The sequence below is a fragment of the Monodelphis domestica genome, chromosome 4 (genome assembly GCF_027887165.1).
Source record: "Monodelphis domestica isolate mMonDom1 chromosome 4, mMonDom1.pri, whole genome shotgun sequence".
NCBI classification, from domain to species: domain Eukaryota; kingdom Metazoa; phylum Chordata; class Mammalia; order Didelphimorphia; family Didelphidae; genus Monodelphis; species Monodelphis domestica.
The window spans coordinates 21,483-29,308 of NC_077230.1; positions in this window are offsets into that span (position 1 = coordinate 21,483).

Below are 7,826 nucleotides of genomic sequence, written 5' to 3' on the forward strand. Positions count from 1 at the left end.
GTAAAAATTTTACAATGTCAATCTTGGTCAACATTGATTAGGTAAATAGAAATCATGTTTGAATGTAAATTCTGACGTTACACATTGGCTCAGCTACAACTATGCCACATGAAAGGTGAGCCATTAGTTTAAAATTTTGCATTCATTTCATGGTCATTTTCCATGATCATTTTCTCAGATTATTTTTCCCATATATTTTCTTTGAAATACTAGAAGTACATTGTAAGTACTACTAATGCTCTGATCCTGATATATGAATCTGAAATTTTATTTTTGTACATACCAATAAGGCTTATATGAGAAATGTACAGCCAAAAGTTGCCATGTCACTTCATTAGCTTCACTCTTGTTTCAACAACAAATCAAAATGTAATGTTTTGGGGAATATTGACACTTGAATTGATGTTTGCACTAATGTTTGAAAAATGTAAAACATGCTAATCTATTTGGTATACTATTCAAAAAAGGGGGGGAGAAAGAGAGAAAGTATTTTTAAGAATATCTTTATACCATTTTCATTTCAATTGAGCAATGTGGATTTGATGCTCTTTTACTTTATTTTCTCTGAATATTTTGATTATCCTATATTGTTTTTCTTTTCATAAATTTTGAAGTAAGATTATTTTCTTATTAATTTTTATCATTATTTTTAATTTATTATGAGACTTTTATCATTCATTTTCATCATTATCAAATTATTAAGTAGAGATTAAATCTTCATTGTTCTTGACAATCACATTTCCTTTTTACATCCAAAGTTTTTACAATATGTTTTGGATGTCTATTTTGAATCACTTGAAGTATCATTTGATGATGCTACTTGATTTTTATATTTTTAATTTGAGTCAAATTTTTCTCGTATTTTTATATCACTCGCCCTTCATCTTATTTTTTTAACACAAAAAGGGGGGATATGTAGCATTCCAAGCATATTCACATCTAAGAAATATAACTGATATATGGATATTGTGTCTTCAGACACAAGGTTGGAACTCTGACATTTGTGGGTGGACTCTTGACCTAGCCAGGCAAACTCATTAACATTTGGTGCATTGACATTTGGTGAGGACTCCAATTCCTTGGTAAAAGGGCGGGTTGAGGTCAACACACCCAAAAGGTGTCATCATTACCTTCCCATCCAATCTGAATTATCTATGCTTTCTTATCTGGTCATTGATCCTGGCTATCCCCAAGAAAGCCTGGGGTCAAGGCGTGATTCCCTCTCTTGTTCCAGCAATCTTAAAGCTTCACTACTGTCTCTTTACTAAGGCCTCTCTGGGCCACCTGTCTTACTTCCACCTGTCTGCAAGCTTCTCATATTTTCTTTTTAATTTTAAATTTAAATTTAAAATTTAAATTTAAAAAAAATTTTAAATTTTTTAATTTTAATTCTTTAACCAAGGAAAAAAGCAGAGGGGATCACGCCTGCCCTATCTATTACTTTGACTTGTCTCTGTCTGTCATTCTTCACCCATATTCTCAGACTCCTTGCTCCTTCTTCTCGAGTCCCAGCCCACAAAGGAAAAATCCCTTTTTGTAACCACCACGACCAGGTTACAGACACCCTCATTCACAGGCCATGGTACCAACCCTGCAACCATATGTCTATGTGGCAGGCATCTTGGATTATATATCCCAAAGACTACGCATAATCAGAACAAGGGAAAGACAAGGATTCCCTCTCATCTCGAGAGGAAGTCTTTTTCTTTAACTATTGAAGATGTGACAACTTCTTATAATCCTGGCTATACATGGGCAATATGATATGTCCATGCACCTGTCCTATGATTACTTTATCACCTTAATTCAGGATCACTAAGGAGTGAACATCATTTTCTTATTATTTGATATTATAACTTGTGATCTTGGATGATGAAAATTGTTACACTTGACATTGCTAAATGGAAATGAAGATCATTCTTATCATTTTTACAGCAGTATTGCTAAGTTATACTTCATTTTGAAATTGGATTGTGAATTCATTTTTGATTCTTTATCTGATAGCTCACTAGTATTCCTGTTTGTTGATTAAGTTTACAATTTCATTGTAACACGATACCCTCTTATTTAATTTTTGTAAAAAAAAAAAGGGGGTGGATATATAACCTACCAGGCATGGGGGTATGGTTGATGTATGAAATACTTGATCAGATCCATTCATGATCGATGTATCGGCAGTTCTAAGGGCAAGAGAATTCCTGGGCCTGAGCCGCAAAGGCTTAGCCCTCACCTTGTCAAACCTCGTTCCTCTGAAAAGCTCATGTCAGGAGAATCCCCGCCTCCTCTGATCTTGTCATTGTCTATGCAACCAAAGTTAAGAACTATGTACTATGTCACGTATTCATTGATCACCTCTCAATCCACAATAAAGGCTGGGGTGAGGCCCCCTGCTTTTTCTCTTGTTTCCTGCAACCTAGGCGTTCTCCCTGCTGTCTCTCTTTATCTGTCCTAGCGCCACTATGGGCCACGTCCTTCTATCTCAGAATTCTTACCTCCGCTTGGTCTCTTATGTCTCAGATTTTCCTTTCATGGTTTTTCTAAGGAAAATAGTATCAGGGGCCATCGCCGCTCCCATTTCAATTCACTTCTCTGTGTCTCTTGATTTATCACCCATTTTCTCCGACTCCTTTCTCCTTCTCGAGCCCAAACCCACTAAGGACATACATTATGTAGCAGCCGCAGGTTGGACTCTTATCCCAGGTTTCACAAAGATATATCATCTCACGATTCACTGACCTAACCTCGGTCACCATGACCATACGTGAAACATATGGGTACCGAAGACTAAGATTGCTGTGTCTTCCCTTTGGGCACTTGGGTTTCAGGACCCCAGCCCCAGGAGTTTCGGTTCACTCCCCCCCACCCCAGGAATTCCTTTTTACTCCCTGTACCCTAAAAGTGTATAAAACACCTGCAAATCGCAGCCTCGGGGCCAGCACTTTAGGTCCTCGGCACCAAGCTATATTGTGCTCAATAAAGTACCTCTTGTGTGTTGCATTACCGTGTGTGTGTGTGTGTGTGTGTGTGTGTGTGTGTGTGTGTGTATGTGTCCTCCAAGGATTCTGAGCCAGAATCAGACATTATACCTTCAACCCAAAAGGCAGGAGTCCTAGACACGGAACAGAAGAGCTGCCTTAACACTGCTGCTGCTACTGCTGCTCTTTGTGCTACAGCTGACCGCTCTGTGGCATCACATTCTGAGGGAGAGCCAAGAACACAAGGTACAAGTGGAGCCCAAGAGTGACCAGGCTACCCTATAGGTTCCAGCCATCTCTCTATCTAGGCAGGCACTGATGCCAGCACACAGCCAGCCAGCCAGCCAGCCAGTCAGCCAGCCAGCAGTGTCTAGTGTATTCTCTACCTGCTTCACTCCTTTCACAGACATAGCCAGGACATGGTGAGGACCAAGGAGAATAGTGAACGTGCCGGTAAAAGGGACAGCTGTCTCATCCCTGCAAGGACAAGGTCCACCCTATGTTGCCAGGAACGACACTTCCCCCCTTTTGAGGTGAGGAGGGATGCATGGCTGCAGGAATGGGCATGCTTGCAGGGGACGGTCATGCCTCCAGGGTCACACAGGACTTGCCTTTGCCTCCTCTATCCCTCCAGATCCTCCATCGACACCACTCCAAAGGAGACACTTCCCTTACAAAGAACGCTCACAAGGTGTGTAAGCCAGAGGACGCCCAGCAAAGGCTTTTCCACCAAAGGCATGTTGGTGATCTGACTGGCAGGAAGAGCAGGCTGAACACACTTTAGGGGCTCTGGTAGTTATACCAGGGGCCAGCCAGACTCTCTTAACAGAGTCCACCATGCCCGGGGTACCAAAGTGGCCATTAGGATGAACAGATGGGTAAATTTGGTGATGGAAACTTCTAGGGAGCAGGGGTTTTCCTTCAGATGACACCCACACTCCATGAATTGGTTTTGCTTTGAATTTTCCTTTCCATTTCTCCACTTCCTTTTCATTATAGGAAAGTGATCCATTTAAGTCATCAGTGGTTGTTCATGTTCAAAGTAGTTCAGGCCCTCCTATGGCTGCTAGCTTGGCAGCAGCATCTGCTCAGTCATGTCCCCTGGAGACAGGGTCAGTGCCACGTCTATGGGCACAGCAGTGAACTAGAGCCAGGGCTTCAGGCAGCGGGAGAGCAGAAAGAACTTCCTTAATCATTTCTGCATCCGCTATGGAAGGAGAATACTGAGAGCACAGGGTGGAAGGCAGGTGTGTGACTGCTCTAAGGCAAAGTGGGCCACTCACGGCCAAGGTCCACTCATATTGATGCCTGAGACGTCAGGATGTGTACGAGGCTTGGGGTCCAAGAGGAGACTTGCACTAAAAGCTTATTTCAAAACCATTTAAAAAAAAAAAAAACCCTCCTCGGATGCAATACCAATATGTGGCCTCAAGAGGGAGACCAAGAGGCGAACGGGGTGGGGGAGGGGGAGCTGAGCACCTGAGGAAGTTGGGGACCTGGGAGTGGGGCTACTGCAGGAGGGGACTTTCTGGTGGGTGTCCCCCAGGGAGAGGAGGGGCAGTGTGGGAGGCGGGCAATTGAGAGGGAGGGGCAGCTTTCAGGGGTAGGCCTGCCTATGGAGCTGACCAGTACAGGCAGCAGGCGGGACTACTGAAGAACCCAGAGGAAGAGGCAGGAGGCGGGCTCCGCGGCCGCAGCCACCCCCAAAGCCTCCTCCCCTCGGCAGAGGTGCCTCATGTGACCAACTTCGGCCCAAGTGCTGCTCCCCTACCTCACACAGTCCACAGGCAACTTCCAGTCTTTTGCCTTGGCGGACCTTAATGCTAGGCACAGCGACACAGGGAGGCTCTGACAGAAAAGGCGGGAACTTTCCGCTCCCCTCCCCCTCCGCCACGTGCCACCTGCCTGCCCCTACTGCGCCTGCCTGCCACCTGCCTGCCCCTGAGCGCCTGCGCTCCAAGCCTCCTGGCCTGCCTTTTACTCTGGGCCTGCGCAGCTCTTCCACACACCTCCTTCCTCCACCCCTCCCTTCAGCTGGAGCCCTTGCTTTTGCCACACTCTGCAATTGGGGTTCGGGCTCCAAACACACATTAAGGGATACACCACCAGCAACCAGGGGAAAGGGCACAGTCCCCACCCCCACACCTCCGACCTGGGACTGGCCTTGCCTCACATCTATCCCTTACAAAAAGCCCAGGTTCCGTGGAGGGAAAACAAAAAACAAAAACCTATTTGGTATTGACCTACAATGCCCAAAGGAGTCCCAGGGTGAAAGGGGATGGGACATGCTTACTCTCCTGGTTGATGGCATTAAGCTCAAATGAAGAAGTGAGCAAAGCCATTACAGAACTTAGGAATAATTGTGCACGGTTGTCTATTCCAAACATCTTGGGAGAGCAGTGCTTTTCATAGCAATAAATGGGCTGAATTGGATAGCTCATGGCTTATATGCAAGCTATCCGATGGCAAGAAAATCTCACCAGAAAAAGGACAGACTGCAGAGGTGTCTGGCACAGGACACATGGAAAAAACAGCCGATGAGCTGGAAAGATCATCACTGCCCTATAGGCAGGTCTAACACACTATCCACGCACATGTCATTGTATGAAAAACAATTTGCCTCCAGAAGAATATCGTGAAGTCCCTGACAGATATTCTGGACTACAGATTGATGGGTATTGGCTATAAGATCAAACGTTATCACATACCTGAAAATTCCAAATGGTATTGGCATAACAAGGAACTGAAAATTACTTTTGTGGAATTGTTCCACGTTACCCAAATATGATCAAATATCAAGTGGTACAATTGGGAAGGTTACGACTGTACCATAAATACTGTCCTATTGCAGTACGATTTGTTACAATCGTCCAAAATGTATATGTGATCATTGTCTTCAAGGGTACATTCTTTTGGCAAAAAACAGCCTGTCTTTCTTCGTATCAGACTTATCGAAAAGTCAATTTTGTTCAGCTGTGGCATTTCAACTTTCATAAGAAAGAAGGGTGGAAACGGTATCACTAACCATCGATCTCTTCCACACTCTAAAACGAACATCAGTTAAAACTTTGCAATAACAGTTTGAATGTCCTGCTAAAGATTACATTGTAGGAGAGATCTGAATTGGGTTGAATATTACCAAGAAATTAAGACTGTGAGGGACCCAAGGGGATGATAACGTTGGGTCGAGGTCTTGTCTGTATGTTGACAGAGAGTGGAAACATCTGGTCACCCACAAAGCACATCATGCCAGCCAACACAAGACCAGGAACAGAAGCAGACCAACGCTGTTGACATCAGCTAACTACACGCCAGCCACTATCCAGGCACGCTGGAAGGACACTTCACCGGTGACTAAGATCACTCCAGAAGACTGACATGACACTATCAGTGACATTAGCTATTAGGCTACTGTGGGACACTGGTCCGGCTGACATCCATTGATATAGTGTACCCAAACCAAGAGCAAGGATGCTAACTCAGAAGGACTAAACCACACTTGTGTCTGTCTAAGACATCAGATAAATCCCACACTCCCAGGTCTTTCTTAGGGAATCAAAACAAAATAGCTACACTTGTTTAGACGTGAATGTATACCTTTCGTTTTGTATGTCTATGATACTGTCAAAAGGATACATTGTAAAACTACTACTAGTATTGTAAGAAATGCTGCTATCACCGAGGGTATAGACATTGGTATGACTCTCCAAAGAGGAGGAGATCGAAAACTTTCACTCATAGCATAGATCTGATACCTCGGACAACAAAGAGTGAGGTGCCAGGCAGAAAATGCTACACAGGCAGGTTTAATGGACAGATGATCCTGATGTGACTCTGGAAAAAAGGTATGAAAGATCAGCCAAAATGCACTCTGAAACCTTTCATCAGGAACCTAAGTTATTGAAAAAGATCATTGACAACCATGCAAAGATGATGTTCCTGCCAATAACTAGGTGGACGTGACATGCCAACCACCGTGGGTGTACTTGAGTGTTAATACCATTGTTAACCATTAGTCCTGAAATCCTGTCTTTTGGGGTAATATCTTTATGGGAACGGTTTCTTGCTCTCTACCAAAAGTCCCAGAATTCAGGCAGGCCACTGGATTCGGGGTCTATTGGCTTCCCATCCAAATACTGGAAGACCTTCTGGTATTTGAAAGTAAAGCCTCAGTGGTCATCTGAGTGCGCTAGGTTGGACAATTTCTGTGGACGCGCAGTTATTGACTCTCCTAGGTGGAACGAGTTATCACACACATACATGGAGCAAGGGCAAAGTATGATCTAAGTTTTCCTTTTTTGGAGTAGGTATTGAAAATAGGACACAATAGGCACGGATAAGCTTGTAGAAAAAGCACATGGAATATTATACATTAACAACCAGGAAAGAACAAGCTACACCAAATTCGACAAGTTCCAGAAACTGTAGAAATTCTTTCTACGTGAGAAACAACTTAAGCTTCTATTTACCCAAACATTGGTTTGGTGGAATGAATTTGCCAAATATTGGTAATGTGATATGCTTGGCTATCATATTGATGGGTTTATTGATAAAAGCAGAAATTTAAATGAGGATGATATACGAAATATGCAGCCAAAACTTGAAATGTCACTTCATTATCATCATCCTGGGTATTTAGACTGCAGATCAGAATGTAATGTGTTTGGGAATGTTGGTATTTGTTAAAAATTTCACAATAATTCTTGTATTCATGTTTTTACAAAGCTTTTAATGGTGGAAAAATTATGCTCCTGTACAAGGAGAGTTTTAGTCAATTTAGATCAGGAATGAGAAATCATTGGGAATGTAAATTCTGATATTACATATTGGCTCAGCTTCAAACATGCCACA